Source organism: Diabrotica undecimpunctata, chromosome 5 (genome assembly GCF_040954645.1).
Source record: "Diabrotica undecimpunctata isolate CICGRU chromosome 5, icDiaUnde3, whole genome shotgun sequence".
Lineage (NCBI taxonomy): Eukaryota > Metazoa > Arthropoda > Insecta > Coleoptera > Chrysomelidae > Diabrotica > Diabrotica undecimpunctata.
The window spans coordinates 30,681,919-30,697,516 of NC_092807.1; the positions used below are offsets into that span (position 1 = coordinate 30,681,919).

Here is a 15,598-nt window from a genome sequence, read left to right on the forward strand (position 1 = left end):
GGAGCACTAGAATTATGAGCTGCTGCAATTGGTAGGAAACCAGAAAAAGATGGATGGGGAAAACGGTATAGGTAGAAAAAGTGAATCGTTGGTCAAAAACGTAAAAGAATAGTCCAATTAAGACATAAATACTCCGATCTATCAAACCTATGACAGAGATGAATTTGCCGTGATAATCTTCGACCACAAAAGAGGTGACCACTAGGATGACGACTACTTTATCGTTTTGCCGTGAGTAGATATTTTTAAATTGCTTTTTTCGGTACTTCTAGAAATGTCCAGTGATTTTTTTTGCAGTCGCAATATTAGTTTTTTTTATTGTTTCTTTATATTTGCTAGACACTATCTTAGTGTAAACTGCACATAATGCATTTTACACTTTTCGTTTCTTTTGGCTCCTACATTATAATTCAACAAACACTTATGTACTATAGGTACCTAGATAATTCCGGTTTTCCATTAAACATTTTTATTCTCATACGAGTATAGCCAGTGCAAGTGTAGTATAAAGTCTCCAATAGAGCAAATCAGCCACCACGTGTTGTCTAGAGTGGGGTTTTATCGGACCGGCTACTCTCTCGATGCGGCAACTTCATTCCTCAGTCTGTATGAACTTAGTTTTGTGTTGTGGTGGGTATGTAGATAGAATGAACGAAGCACGATAGGCCTACATATTGTAAATAAAAAATATATAATAAAAAAATATATAATACTCACAATGCTACCTTTCGCCTATGCAATTTAATATTTTATAAAGTTAAGTTTTATTTTGAGTGAAGTGCCTTTTTTGTTAACTGATTAAAGAATCGAGAACATCAAGAATTTATAGTCTACTTGAAACACCACTGAAGGAGTTCCATATTACAATAGGTAAGTTTTTTTATTTATATTAATAATAATTTGACATATTTCAGAACCCTAAGACCTACTATGTTGTTTACAGTTTTGTGGGTCAGTTGTGTATAACAACATTGGACAGCAGTTGTTTTAAAATAGATAAATTCAAATGTTTCTACTACTTTTTGATATTTTTATATAAACACTACCGGGATAAGAAGCACAGCGATAATTAAACTAATTAGAAGTTGTATTTTTTAATGAAACCTTGTTTATACACAATTTATAATTTATATACAATGGAGTAGGAATATTACATTTAATATAAGTAATAAGTAATACAGGCATATGATGTGATTTGGTAATTACCAACAGTAATTAAACTACTTAAAAGTTTCATTATAACATTTTTTCCACAAAACCTGTTTGTTTACTATTTACATGCAAAGGAGTAGGATACGAATTATTAATAAAATTGATCAAAGCAGTATCTATGGTGATTGCCGGCAATTGACGTTTGACATGTTCACATGTCTTAGCCATTTGGTTTTGAGTTTTGATATTATCAATAGACAAGGCGAAAAGATCGGGTTCGTTCGGAAAAATGTTCCCATCAGATTTTTTTTTGTATATTTACTTTCATGAGATATCCCAAAATAAGGTTCAAGGGGTCGCCTAGGCGAAAAGTTGTTCAAATTTTGAAGTTATACTTCTATACGCACGGTCGGCGTTGGAAATTTGCATGAGAGTGAATCTGTGAAACCATTACATATGTAAGATAATAAGTAAGAGAGAGACAGAAGATATATTTTCTCTCTCTTCCTCTCTCGAGAATAAAAATGTTCCTTTTGAATATATATTTAATATTATATATATATATAATATAATATGTATTAATATTATAATTTATGTGATATGTTTTGTATTGTTTAAAATTCAAGGTTTATAATTATTTTAGGCTTTTGTATATCAAAATAATCACTGTTTTACCGAGAACTGTCAATTTTGAAATCCGTTAGTGTCATGTTTAATTGGCAAATCCTTTACGTGTTTGGTTCATACGCTGGTGGTTGTGAGTTCGAATCCCAATTATGAATTTCCTTTTTTATTTTTGAAATATTTAAAAACCTCACGTTAATCTTATTAAATATATGTAATATACGCAAAAAACATAAATTTTAAAATAAAATGAAAATTTACAACATAATCCGAGTTGTTGGTTTTTTATTTTTATCTTCGTAAAGTAAGTTGTTGTATATTGGCAGTTTTAAATACTTATGAATATTACCTTTTAATTTATATTGTATTATTATATTGAATTATGTTGCAGTGTATTTACTGTATTGTAATTTTTATATTAATAACAAAATAAACAATGAATTTTACTGCAGAGTATGTGTAATTTTTCTTGCATTCAACTCCTTTTATACATATATAAAAATAAAAATATATATTTTCATTAAAATATTGATACAATCCTTCATTTACTATACTCCTATTACAGGTCAAATGTTTATATACAGCAAACGATGCACCATATACCTATATAACTAATTCTTTTTCTCTTTCTGTTCTCTCTTACCTATAGTATTACATATGTAATGATTGTGCAGATTGACTCCTATATAAATTTTTAACGGCGAACGCGTGTATAGAGGTATAACTCCTACCGGCAGTCCCACTGGACTGCCACACTCGTTTTTTTTGGCCCTAACAATTTTTTTTTAATTTTTGGGCCGGTTTGAACAAAATAGATCTCTTGTAATTGTTCTATAAACTTAATCTTCTCGAGTTGTAAACAATTTAAAGCTGAAAAAACGCGAAATTACGAGTTTTAAGGCTCAATAACACAACTAAAAAATATTATTTATGAATTTACCAAGGAACCAAATTCAAGTTCATACCTTGGTCTATTATTTCCCTATAAGTATTTTGGGCTTATTTAATTTTAAATCATTGTTTTTAATCGTTAATGAAGTGTTTTGATAGAACGGGTGCTCGGGCTGCTGCGTGTATAAGAGAGAGAGAAGCAAGATCTGTGGCACAAGTTTTTGCTGGTGTGAATTTTTATTGTAAAAATTAGCGCCCACCCTGCCATGTGCTGTTCATTAACAATAAAAAACAAAGTTTTAACATCAAATAAGCCCAGAATTTTCATCAGGAGCTGATTGAAGAAGGTTTGAACTTGAATTTAGTCACTTAATGATTTCAAAAACAATATTTTTTACTTGTTGTTTTGACCCTTGAAAATTGTAATTTTTCGTTTTTTTTCAGTTTTAAATTATTTATAACTCCAAAACGATCAACTTTAGAGAAAACTTACAAAAGAACTTTTTTGTTCATAATGATCTAAAAAACCTAAAAAAAAAATGAACTTAATGAACCGCACATTACAGAGCGGGAGCTAATTTGTACAATGAGAATTCAAACCAGCAAACATTTGTGCCATAGATCTTGTTTCTCTTATACACGCCGCAGCCCGAGCGCCCGTTCTGTCATAAGCACTTCATTAACTTTTAAAAAACAATATTCTTAAATGAAATAAGCCCAAAATTCTTACCGGGAAATGATAGAACAAGGTTTGAACTTAAATTTAGCTCCTTGGTGAATTCAAAAATAATGTTTTTTAGTTGTGTTTTTGAGTCTTGAAAACTGTAATTTTTGCGTTTTTTTTCAGTTTTAAACTGTTTACAACTCGAAAACGATCAAGTTTACAAAAAATTACAGGAGACCTATTTTCTTCAGAATGGTCCAAAAACATCAAAAAAATTTGGCCGGACCGAAAAAATTGATTGTTACAATTTGTAAAAATTTTAACAACTTCTTCCCTGGGCGATCTCTGGAACCTTATTTTGGGATATCTCATGAAAGTAATTATGCAAAAAAATCTTCTTCTTCTTCCTCTTTATAAGCAAATCTGCTTGTTCATTGGCGGGTTAATACCTCTATGGAAGGTTCTCACTCCAACTTTTGCGCGGTCGTCCGATACTTCTTCTGCCGATTGGTGACTTATCTCTTGCTATTTTGACGACACGGGTCCCCTCCATTCTGCTTATGTGGTTATTCCATTCTATTTTTCTATTTTGTGTCCATTTATTTATACATTGTACGTTACATTTTCTTCTAATGTTTTCACTTCTCTTTCTGAGGCATATGTCATTGTTGGTCTTACACTGGCTTTATAAATTCTTGATTTCATCTCAGTGTTAATGCGTCTGTTTCGCCATATAGTGTTATTAAGGCATCCTGCTAGTCTATTTGTTTTTTGTACTTGATCTCTCACTTCTTTGTCCAGATCTCTATAGCTAGACAGTGTAATTTCCAGGTATCTTTATTTCCATTACTTGTCCAATACAGAGGCCATCAACTTCTATTTTACATCTGATTGGTTCTTTGCTGACTACTATTGTTTTGGTTTTCTGAGATGATATTGTCATATTAAATTCTTATGCTCTTATGTTAAATCTGTGGACCAGTATTTGCAGACTATCTTCATCTTGGGCTATCAATATTGCGTCGTCTGCGTAACAGAGTATTTTTATTTCTTAGTTTCTCATTCTGTATCCTCTTCCTTTTTTAACGCTTTTGATGATTTCTATTGAAGTTGCCTATCTATTCTGACTTCCATTTTGTTGTTTGGTAGATGTTTTCGATAGTTTTATGATATTTAGGGGAGCTTCTATATTATACAGAAGATGGATTACATCTTTGAGTCTTACTCTGTCAAACGCTTTCTTTAGGTCAATCAGACACAGAAATACTGGTCTATTATAATCTAGTGATTTCTCAGTAATTTGCTTTATAACGAATATTGCATCTATACACGATCTTCCACTACGAAAACTCTGTTGTTTATCTGCTAAACTTTGCTCTGATTTATTAGCACTTGTAAAATTTTAATTGTAATTTTTAGCGTAGTATTTAACCACGTTATACCTCTGTAGTTTTATTGCTGTTATTTATCTCCTTTTTGGAATAGTAGAATTAGTTTGCTCGTTCTCCATTCTTTTGGTATTTTATTATGTTTTATAATTGTATTAATTAATGTTGTTAACTGTTCTGTCATTGCTGCTCCACAATATTTCAGTAACTCGTTTGGTTTCCCGTCTTACCTGCTGCTTTTCTGTTCTTCAGGTTTTTAAGTATTTTCCGAACTTCCTGTAAATTTATATTAAGTTTTTCATTTGTGGCAATTTCTGGTGTTTCTGGTTCTAGCATCGTTTGTTCTTCCTCTGCATATAGCTTTTTTAGGTAGTCAATCCACGTATCCTTTTCTATGATCATAAATACGATCATTTTTTATTTTTGTTTACAAGTGCATGTGTTTCGTTTCTAATTCTCTTGTCATTATGGTATATTTCTTGTATTTGGTTGACATGTATTTCAGGTAAGATTTTTTCTTTTCTTTGCATTTTTCATTCACATCTGTACAAACCCATGGAGTTCTTCGCCTTGGAACGATTTATTTTTATTTATATTTCTTTCACCAAAAATTTCCTTGGCGTGGCTAAGATATTAGACTTAATTTTTGCCCAGCTTTCTTCGACTCCATCACTTTCTGTGATATATGCGTTTCTGCTTTTTTCGGTTACTCTTTTTTGGAATGGGTATGTTGTGGAGTCATCCTGTAATCTTTTGACTTTTATCTTTGTGGTGTATTCTGGTGTTTTGTTATCAAATATATGTATTTTTATTCGGATTTTGCACAATACCAATTTATGATCGCTTCCCATTTCTGCTGATGTTAGTGCTCTTACATCCAAGATTTTAGATTACTATTCGACAGAATATTGTCTGTCGTAGATCTTTGTCCTCTACTGTTTTTAAAAGTGTATTTGTAGTGTCCTCTGTGAGGGAAAAATGTATTATTAATACGTATCTCGTTTATGCTGCAGAGAAAATAATCTCATGGGAATATTTTTCCGAACGAACCAGAACTTTTCGCCTTGTTTACAAGCTTATTGATGAAATTATTATTTTTGTGTGATATCGGCACGCGATATGCTGTTTGAACTCATAAAAGTGCTTAAAAATTTGGTTTGGTACAGATTTAAAAAAACAAAATCAACCTATTCATTTTACAAAAAAAATAAATGAATATGTCTGTTGCTATTCATTCCATGAGTGAGGAGAATGGCAACAGTTGTAAGTATGTTAGTATTTCACTGTTTTAACTAACAAATGGTAAATAACACATGACATCTGTTCAGACAATGCATAAATTAAAAAAATTGATAACTTATTGACACAAAGTAAAATTTGAGGTAAGGTACAAATAACATTTTTAAACCAATATTTAACCTTAATGGTATATAATTATGAACTTCAGGGAACTGTAAAGAGAATTAATGAATTTAATGTATTGTTAAGCCTTCAAAATCATTGTCAAAAGTAATTAGTTTTTGAAAAAAGGTAAAAGAAATAATAAGTTAGACTTACAATCAATTTAATTTAACTAATTGGACGACCGGTTTCGCTTTCTATAATATGCAAAGCATCTTCAGGTCACGATACAAAGTTAAAATGCTGAAAATAATAATCCCATATTAGGGTGTTGTCTAATAAAGATAAAACATAGGTAGGTGATATAAATTATAAAAATTACAGTAATTATGCCAATATTACATGTCTGTGGTTGTATAAATGAATAAAATGTTTAAGCAGACAAGGTAAGACCCACAAATTGGTAACATAGTCTATTAGACTGTAATGAATTAATAAATAAACAAATAAATAAACATTACTTACATGCCGGTACTCTATTAATTGATGGTTGAAAAAACATGGTTCAAACTATCTTGTATTGTTGGTTGGAGAATTCAGGTCAACTATTGTAATTGTTTAACAGTAAACGGGGAAGTTCTTGAGGAGACAGATTTTATCCAATGCAGTAGAGATACAAATTGTGTGGGTGTCCACTTATATAAGCTTATAGTTATCAAATTTCTTTGATAAAGTTGTTGTAATATCTGGCAAATTTTTGTAAAGTCCAAAAAATTTTTTAACATAAAATTTTTTGGACTTTTTTGGACTTTACAAAAATTTGCCAGATATTACAACAACTTTATCAAAGAAATTTGATAACTATAAGCTTATATAAGTGGACACCCACACAATTTGTATCTCTACTGCATTGGATAAAATCTGTCTCCTCAAGAACTTCCTCGTTTACTGTTAAACAATTACAATAGTTGACCTGAATTCTCCAACCAACAATACAAGATAGTTTGAACCATGTTTTTTCAACCATCAATTAATAGAGTACCGGCATGTAAGTAATGTTTATTTATTTGTTTATTTATTAATTCATTACAGTCTAATAGACTATGTTACCAATTTGTGGGTCTTACCTTGTCTGCTTAAACGTTTTATTCATTTATACAACCACAGACATGTAATATTGGCATAATTACTGTAATTTTTATAATTTATATCACCTACCTATGTTTTATCTTTATTAGACAACACCCTAATATGGGATTATTATTTTCAGCATTTTAACTTTGTATCGTGACCTGAAGATGCTTTGCATATTATAGAAAGCGAAACCGGTCGTCCGATTAGTTAAATTAAATTGATTGTGAGTAAGTCTAACTTATTATTTCTTTTACCTTTTGAAATGGACTCACACAAGCAACACATTCATGATTTGAATAGTTCTTGAAACTTTATACATGTGCAATTTTGGTTTTCCAAGCTTGTGGATCACGTCATCAGGTGCTTTTAAAGAGTGCTTCTTCATCTACACGTCAAAAATGTCTAAGGAACACCACTATTATTCTACTTTATTTAATCAAAGTTTTTTGTTAATATTAATAATAGTTAATAGCATTTTTTTGTTAATCTTTACCATTCGATTTATAAAGTTGTTTTCTACAAATCAAGGTATGCCCTGAAAATTAATCTGTCAATTGCACTGTTTTATTAAGGCAAAAGTGACATCGCCTGAAATGCGTACGATTAATTGTTTTAAATTGTAAAGAAAAGTGCTTCAAATTAAAAAAAAAAGTAAAGAAAGTTAAAATTTTACTAGAAAAAAGATTATCAAACGCAACGATAGTTTTCGAGCGTCGACATTTAATATTTGTTCAAATGGTAAGTGTTGTCAGTATGATTAAGGCTGGTCTTTCACATGTTGCATGTCATTTTGGCGTGTCTCGGAGCAAGATTTCACAATTGTAGCATCGATATGAACAATCTGGTAATGTCGCTGTAAGACATAAACGTCGTCAACGTGAAACTACCCTTCGAAAGGATCGATATGTGGTAGGGGTAGCACGTCTAAATGTGCATATAACTGCACGTGAAGTCTGTGTGGCCTTAGAAAATACCCACAACATTACTGTGCGTGACCAAACTTTGAGGAAACTATATGAAAACAACAGTGCATTGGGGATTACAAAAATGAGAGACTCAGATAAATAGCAAACAAATGCTATTTTGGACTGAGTAGACATATGAGAAGCAGAAACTTAAGCCAAAAAAGAAAAATTACCATATACAAAACCCTTGTACAACCAGTGTTGACATATGGGTCGGAGACATGGACCATTTCCAAGGCAGATGAAAATCTCCTGCTTATATTTAAACGAAAGATCCTGAGAAGAATATTCGGTGGCATCTGTGAAAATGGTGTTTGGAGAAGGAGGTACAACTACGAGATATATCACAGATATAAACATATATTTGGTGGTAAAGACGTAGTATCCTTTATAAAAATAGGAAGACTAAGATGGGCAGGACATCTGGCAAGATCACAGCAGAACAACCCTCCTAGAAGAATCCTTATGTCGCAACCTGTGGGAAGTAGAAGTAGAACTCAGATGGAGGGATGGTATAGATGAGGATGGTAGACAAATAGGCGAAGCAAACTGGCAACAGTTGGCAATGGATAGAACTGACTGGCGTAATAGACTTGGGAAGGTCGAGACTCTTTTATAGGGCTGTAGCACCAATGATGATAATGATGATGATTTGTCATATAGTAATCTACAATGTGAGCTAGAATAATTTTTCATCATTGAACTGTTTTCGTTTTTGTGAAAGATATGTTTAATCAATATCAATATATTGATCGTATCTTAGAATTTATTGTTCTAAATGAATTTACAATTCAAGGCCAGATACTGCAACAACAGTATGAAATTTGTTTCATAATGAGGCATAATTCATCTTTACCGTGGCCAGCACAATCGCCAGATCTTAATCCCATCGAGCATGTGTAGGATATGCTTCAGAGACGGATTTCTTCTTATTTGCACAATGTTAATAAAAGACACAGTCTTCAAAGATCTTCTTATATAGGAATATATCCTATTGCCTTAAAACGAAATTGATAATTTAATTTTTAGCATGCCAAGGCGGTGTGAAGCTGTAAGTAACGCTGCAGCTGGAAACACAGATTATTAAACACATTTGTTGTTATATTTTTATGTATACTCTATTCAGTGCTAATTAATTATTTTCCTTTTCTGCATCCTTGCATCTTTCGCCCGTAGTTCTAGGTAAGGAACAACACGTGTTGCTGAGATTTATCTAGTTAGGTTCTGAGAAAAATTTCTTGTTATCCCTAAATTTGGAGCTTCATCAATATTTCCTTGTTTATTGTTTGGTTCTTTCAGATCTATTACATAATACATTTTTATAAGTGTGCTGAACAAGTTTTAGTTCAGGCTGTGAAACCGCTTCCGGGAGGAAAAATGTTTCTGTTTCGGGTTCTTTGCGGATTCCTGTTCCATAAATATTCCCTTTAAACAAATCAAAAGGGTGCCGGGCAGACATTGTTTAAACAATTTGTTTAAAAAGTCTTGTGTCATTTTATGTAATTTATTATTAAAATAGTTGATTTTGAAATTTATTGTGTACTATCATTACAAAATTTTAATAAATATCAATATTTATTGGAAATTCTTCGCGTAAGTACGTAGGTACATAGTATTTTTCATATAAAAATGCGTACACGTCACAATTTATATAAAGTGACGTCACTTTTTAAAATTTCCAGAACGTCTACCTTAGAGTTCCTAACACAGCTAATAATACGAAATCCATACGGAACTGCTCGATCTTTCATAGGCGTCAACATGGTATAATAATCAGAAAAATGTAATAATCATTATATTGGGATTTTTAGAATTATATTGATTAAATAACCAAAAACATTTGTTATCATTAATAATATAAATTTTATAAAATAACTCTTTAAGTCTAATATTCCACAAAATAATAATTTTAATTAAATATATAAGGCAATTGTACGCAACTGATACAGGAATACTTAAAATTCTTTGATAGTTCAGCGTGTGGCAAAATTGTTTTACAGGGGTTGCCGCTTTTTTAGAGTAAGAATTTTGTTTATGTTTTGATTTCTTACACAATTTGATCATAATATATTATATATTAATAGATTCTATTTATAAATACATATTAAATTTAGATTAATAGCTTTAAAAACTAATTATTGTTGTGTATTGTGATCGTGCTATGCCAAAACAACTAAATAGTCTGTAGAAAGCTGATAAGCTTTCATATAAGATAGATTATTTTGAACAAGAAATAATGGCGGGACATTTTACTATTATTGCTCTAAAAGTGGTAAGTTTAAAATTTAGAATGTATAATTTTGTATTAAAATGTTTGCTTATGTATTTTAGTGTGTTGCAGTAATCTTAAAACAAAGTGTATTTACTGTTAATATAATAGTTTGACAAATAGTTGACATTTTAAAAATTCCTCACTTACTAACTATTCTGATGTTTTGGCAACGCTGTGGGGTTCTGAAGTCGTAAATCTTGAATGTAGTGCACGCATTTTTATATGAAAAATACTATATGTATACGTGCGACAGAGATGCATCATATATTGCGGCGCGCCGTCGCAGCTGCGGCTTAAACATCGAGTGGACGCGCATAATTAACAATTAAAAAACAACGGTTTAAATTGAAATAAACAACGATTGCTCTTAAGAATCTTCAAATTCATGTTTAAACTTCAATTTAGGTCCTTGGTAACCCCAAAAATATTAATTTGCATAGTTTTCAAGCATCGAAAATGCTTATTTTCGCATTTTTCAGACTAGAATTTTGTAATTTTCAGATTTCAAATAGCTCGGAAACTGCCAACTTAGAGAAAAATGATAAGAGACCTTATTAGTTTATTTTCGATGCAAAAAAGGTGATTTTTGGAAATTGTTTAAAAAACAAATAACTTCTGCCAAAAAATTTCACAAAGCACACTTCAGATTTGTTGAAAGGGGACATTTCTTTGCAAAAAAAAACTATTCAGAAACATTTTTTTACAGGAGCAGTCTATGGACTATGCATTTATTCATTTTTCTAAATGTTTCTGTTATAAATTTTTGCCGAGATAAATTGACTTACGTGCGCGGTTTACGCAGACCCGCATTCGCTGCAGGCTGACCGGGCGCCTCAGAGCGCGTTATTAAAAATTTCATATTAGTCCAGGCGGTATCTGTTCTAAAACATCCTCACTTGGGTGAATCCTATATATAGTTTTTAGTTGTAGTTATATAGTTTTTTACTTTAATCGCTTTGAAATATTATTAGAAATGATAATTTAATTATGTGTAAACTTCAAAAGGTGGGCTAAATTTTTTATTAAACAATTTGTGAAAAAATGAGAAAAATTAAATGTTTTTTCTCCTTTTCATTACTATATCTCGACAGTTGTACATTTAAAAAAAAATTGATAGAACAAAAATTACAATTAAATTTCCTATAAAACAAAATTGATTGCAAATTAAAAAAAAATAATTATTAATTATTTTTAATTAAATAAACGGGTCAAAAATAAATGTTTTTTCAATAATTTTTTTCCGGTCTTTAAGAGCCACATAGAACTTTCAAAATTCACCCAGAAAATCCTTAAAATATAAAAAAATACAGTTTCAGAATTAAAAATTCTCTAAAATAGGGGGGTTTTGAAAGTTAATCCTTATCAAATGCCTATTTTGCAATTGTTTTTCACGAAATTTGATATCCAATTGTACTAACAGGATCAAAGTTTACCAACTGACATTTTGTTTATTTTTTCAAAAGTAACAATTTTCATATTTGTAAAATTAAATATCTCTAATAGTTTAGAATTAAAAATTATTCAAACAATTAAATTGTTAATACCAAGATATCTGACGGGTTTTCAACCTGGTACCATCTAAATATCAAATCTACACAACAAAAAAAGATAAAAAATAATTTTTAATGGATATCCATTTTATTCTAACATTTACTGAGCTAAAGTTTTCATCAAATAAATTTAAGACCGATATTGAAAAAAAAAAAAATACTATGTAACCTAAGTTTCTTCCTGATTTTCCTCATTAGTTATAATAAAATTATTAATGAGAGAGTTTTGCTGTCGTGATTGCTATGATAGAGTGTTTATTATTAATAAAGAGCGATCACACGCTGTCATCATTTGGCCTATGGGGACTCTCGTCTTTAAGTAATCAAATGAGATATTCTTAAAGTAATTCCAGGACACACCTTAAAAATACTACTAAATACAAGGTGTCAATATATACAAAGCGTAATAGATTACATTCCTATCTTATTTTTATTATTTAGTCATTTTTTCTGGCTATTTTTGTTGATTTCATGTGCCTTTCATCTTAATTTCCAGTTTTTGCTTAAACTTCGTTTTTATTGAGCTACGAGGCACTAGCTTTGAGCTAAATGTGGCTTAAAATTATTCCCAATTGTCAACGTGTTAAAAAACCTTAGCAGTTTAAAAAAACCTAAATTTCTTTCATTATTACATACTATCATTTTTTTGTTTACATCTATTTATTCTATTATGCCAGTACTGACTAGGTTAAGATAGTTTTGTGGCTTCTTCGAGAGTATTATCGTAAGAAAATATTGCTACACTTGATTCAATAGCTATTCGAGAGGATCTGTTTGCAAGATAGGTGCTCTTTCAATGATATAAAGTACCTGTTTTTCGTCAAACGTACGTGTTTGATACGACCGTCAAATTGGTGATGCATTTTGTTTTTTGACAATTTATGTTCAGGCCTACTTGTTCTATTACCTGTTTTCGATCTTACATCATTCTGTAAGCTTCATTTAAACTTTCAGCTAAAATAATAATATCATCTGTAAAACACAAGTGACTTAATTATTCACCGTCAGTATTTTATTCTCTTTTTATAGTATTCCCTTTTTAGCCCAATCTACTTCCTTAAACGCATATTCCAGAGCTGCTGTGATTAGTTTAGGGTGGGGGAGCACATGTTCTTTTCATACATATCCAAATCATATATACATAGTACATATTTTTTTACATTATTCCCATCGTCAGATCATTCACCAATTATTGCAACAATTAGCACCTGCGTAATTATCAAACAACCTACTCCAAATAAATTGCTTGGACCTAGAACAGCTGGAAGCTTTACCGAAAAATAGTGGATACAAAATTTAATTAATCGTAAGACTAAAAAGCACTCCAGAAATAGAAGCAGCTTAAGATAACCTTATGACATTATTGCAAAACGCTGCTAAAGAAGCAACACCAAACGATGCAGATTAAAATAAAGTAGGGGATAGAACAAATATTCCAGTAGAAATTAAAAGCTCATTGCCAAAAAAAGAGCAAGTGAAGATATAAGAAGTAATAAATTAAAAACACAACTAAAAATTGCAAGAGAAGATTCAGTCGAAAATTTATACATAAAAAAAGAAGATGGAACACTCACGAGTGAAAAAAAATCAGTGATCGGTATATGGTAGAGGCATTTTAGTGAACTACTGAATGGACAAAGAGATGATAAGGATGAAAATTGCCTTATACAGGATGATGGCATAATAGAATTGACTAGTGAAGAACTGCAAAAAAGGATGTACAGTCTTATCAAAAGTATATTGGAAGAGGAAAATATACTCAAAAATATACCCAAAGATTGGACCAAAGCTCTATTATGCCCCATGTACAAATAGGGGGATAGATTGGCATTTGAAAATTACAGATGTGTTGCTCTGCTGGATACTTATTGCAATATATTAGCCAGGATGCTAAGAAAGAGACTCAACAGATTAGCTGATGATAAACTAGGTGAGTATCAGGCCGGTTTTAGAATTAACAGATCAGTGACAGATCAGACTTTTACACTAATAGAAATCCAGACTACCTGCTATGAATATAAGGTAACCCTTTATGTTGTTCATAGATTTTAAACAAGCGTATGATAGGATAAGAAGGAATAAAATATATGTTGCTCTGAGCTGCTTGGGCATACCCGCAAAACTGGTTGGGTTAGTAAGAATGACTCTGAATAGCACACGAAATCATGTAGTATAAAGAGAATTTTCATCGGATGAGTTTGAAGTCAATAGAGGTCTTAGACAAGGAGATCCGTTATCCACGGTGCTTTTTAATTTTTTATTGGAAACAATAATCCATCTTCAACAATGAATATCAATGTTTGGCCTTCGCTGATGATCTTACTATTCTAACAAAAACTAGAAAAGCATTACAAAATGTTATAAAAAAATTAGAAAAGGAGGCCTAATATTTTGACCTAGAAATAAATCAGGAAAAGTCAACGTACATGATACTCGGAAATATTAAACAAAAAGAGGAGAGACAGTTTACTTTCATATCTAATGAAACAAGGGGATATAATTTCGAAAGAGTGGTACATTTTACTTATCTGGGGGCTATTATAGAAGAGAAAGGTCAGGAAGAATATAGAAGAACTGAATGCCAGATTAGCAAAGGGAAATAAAAAATGAGAAGCCTAAAACCACTGATGAAATCCAAATATGTATCGAGAAAAAAAAGTTAAGGTTATACAAAACAGTAATAAGGCCCACAGTGACGAATGGTAGTGAAATATATACAATGATAAAAGCAAATACGGAGAAATTGGAAAAATGGGAAAGGAAAATACTCAGAGCTATATAAAGAGGTAAAAACATAGTGGAAGGTTGGGTGCGACGAACAAACAGTGAGCTAGAGGAACTTTATAACGAATCAGGCATCATTCGTTTCATAAAAGCACAAAGAGTGAGATGTGTGGGGCATGTGATGGGCATGGAAAGAAAGAGGATGGCAAAGATGATTCTAAAAAGGTGCCCAATCACGAAACGAAGGAAAGGACGATCCCCGCAAAGATGGTTTGATAGTGTACAGGAAGATCTCAGAAAAGACGGAATTGATGGTTGGGAAGAAAGGCCAACAAAAAGGAATGATTGGAGGAGAATAGTAAGCCAATTTAGTACAAAAGAAGCATGATTGAACAAGAAGCCAACCCAGTTGATGCAAGTTTAGCAATATATAAGTATTATAATAATTGTATTAATTGCATTTTAGCCCTAGGCATCAGGAGCCTGTTGAGCTTTGTAAATAAATAAACTAACTAATAAATTCGATAATGTAAAACATGAATTGATGATAAAATACCTACAAGAGTTGGGATTGGATGCAAAGGATATAAGAATCATTGCCAATCTGTATTGGAATCAGACAGCAACAGTACGTCTTCAAAATTCCAACGAAACAGAAGATTTCTCCATTAAAAAAGGAGTAAGGCAAGGTTGTATACTGTCTCCAATGCTGTTCAATTTATACGTAGAAAAAGCCTTCGCAGAAGCAGTGGAAGACTCTAATAAGGGTATTAAAGTTAACGGCATATTTATTAATAACATCAGGTATGCCGATGATACAGCCATAGTGGCAGATAACATCGAAGATCTTCAATGCCTTTTGAATGATCTAACTCTTGCAAGTGAAGCTCGGG

At 31.4% G+C, this 15,598-nt stretch overlaps 1 protein-coding gene across 2 annotated transcripts in view; it reads left to right on the forward strand.

Annotated features, from left to right (window-relative positions):
- Positions 1-579: 579 nt before the first annotated feature.
- Positions 580-15,598, forward strand: part of Gbs-70E (Glycogen binding subunit 70E) — a 200,491-nt gene continuing 185,472 nt past the window's right edge. For both annotated transcript variants that reach the window (XM_072531827.1, XM_072531826.1), the window contains exon 1: positions 580-870. The gene's annotated coding sequence lies outside the window, so the exon portion shown is untranslated. The remainder of the gene's footprint in view (positions 871-15,598) is intronic.